The sequence below is a fragment of the Mus musculus genome, chromosome 16 (genome assembly GCF_000001635.26).
Source record: "Mus musculus strain C57BL/6J chromosome 16, GRCm38.p6 C57BL/6J".
Taxonomy (NCBI): domain Eukaryota; kingdom Metazoa; phylum Chordata; class Mammalia; order Rodentia; family Muridae; genus Mus; species Mus musculus.
In genome coordinates, this window is record NC_000082.6 from 20,821,853 (window position 1) to 20,823,791 (window position 1,939).

The following is a 1,939-nucleotide window of genomic DNA, read 5'->3' on the forward strand; positions in this document are numbered from 1 at the left end:
GTTGTTAATTGATCCTCTGGCAGAGCCAGGGATATGTAAATGCTGTCACTTTCTGCCCCTAAAGAGGTATCTCTGAAATTATCATGTCAAAAAGCAAGCTGCCATGGAAGAGGCCAAAAGACAATACTAAATATGGAATGGGCTTAGTCCTGCTGTTGATCGGCTCAGAATGAGTAAGCTGTGTGTCTTAGTTAGGGTTTGACTGCTGTGAAGAGACACCATGACCAAGGCAACTCTTTTTTTTTTTTTTTTTTCTTTAAAGTTTATTCAATACAACATAAACTCCAACTTCACTGAGGTGGCTGACCACGTCCATGACCAAAGCCGCCTCTAAACTGGAACTCAGTGGCCCAGCCAGCCCCAGCCTCAGCTTTCTTGTCGGCTCCAGGGGGCACGGCGCTCCTTCTGTAGGTGTCTCTGTCAGCCTCCCCTCTTGTGAATCTTGCAGGTCGCTCACCCTCTGGACCTTTGGGCCGAGGCCTGCCGGTCTCGGGACGGCTGCGACGCAGGGTGGCGGGCACGATCTCCGGGGGTAGGTGCAGGTAGTCTCGGAGATACTGGATGCCCTCGTTCGTAAGGTACCAGTAGAAATGTCTCCAAGCAAACTGTTCCTTCACGTAGCCTCGAGACTTGAGAGACTGCATGGCCTTCATTACATGAAGGTTGGGCACATTTTTGTCTGCCAGCTCCGGGTGCTTAGGCATGTGGACATCCTTTTTGGCGACCATCACGCCCTCCTTAAAAAGGAGTTCGTAGATGGCAATCCGATTCTTCTTAGGCATCAACATCGCGGCGGCTGCAGGGTCCGAGGCGGAGGCTGGAAAGGCCCAAGGCAAATCTTAAAAGGACAACATTTAATTGGGGCTGGCTTACAGGTTCAGAGGTTCAGTCCATTATTGTCAGGGCGGGAAGCAAGGCAGTGTCCGGGCAGGCATGGTACAGGAGGAACTGAGAGGTAGAACAGTGGGAGCCATGTGGAGGAAAGCAAAGGCAGAGAAGTTGGTTAAGTTAGAAGCTAGCTGAGAGACTGCCTCAGGGGGAAAAAAAAAGCCAACAGCCTTAGACTATATTGAGGTGCATATTTTACATATCAAAGCAGACCTGGCCTCCAGGTTCTCCCAGCATCCCTCAGACTCTACCTTGGAATACCCTGCTCCCAGTCCTGAACTTTGCAGCCCAGAGGCTCTTCCCTATATAATTCAGAAGTTTTGTGCTCTCTCTCTCTCTCTTCCTTCCTCTCCCTCCCTCTCCCTCTTGCTGTCCTCTCTTTCCCTCTCTCTGTCTCCCTCTCCTCCTTCTGTTCTCTCTCTGCATGTGTGCCCTTTCTTTCTCTCCACCCTCTTCTCTCCCCATGGCTACTCCCCTGGCCTCAATCCTTGGGGCCAGTGAACTTGCACCCCAATAAAACTGCCTTTGAATTGGCTCATTTCTCTGGTGCCAGAGAGCTAACCTATTATATATAGATGTCTTCATGCCTTTATTATTAAACCACAAATGCCGTCCCTCCAAAGCCCCACAATACATGTCCTCCCTCATATGTAGAATCTGTTACTAGCACATGCACACATGTGAACATATGTACATGTGGTTGCAGAATAACAGAAAGGGTTAAAATAGGGGACCAAGGAAGAACTGAGTGCAGGCAATAGGCACAAGAGGAGATAAGCTAATTGCTGTTTTCAGTGCTAACTCTGTCACAGAGTTTTGGTGTTGGTAGTAGAACTTGCAAAATTATATATTTGCCAGTGAAAGTATAAAATCCAATGTGAAGCTTCACAGTGCTCATGCCAAAGGGCTGCTCTAACTTTGGGTCTGGTTAACTTTGTGTGATTTTTTTTTCAACAGTTTTACAATAAACATTTAAAAAATAATTGGAAAGGGCGATAAGTTATTCTGCATTGGTGAAATGAGCCAATTCAAGCCAGATTAAAGTATATAT

At 47.5% G+C, this 1,939-nt stretch overlaps 1 pseudogene; it reads right to left on the reverse strand.

Annotated features, from left to right (window-relative positions):
* On the reverse strand, window positions 250-826 carry Rps10-ps2 (ribosomal protein S10, pseudogene 2; annotated as a pseudogene).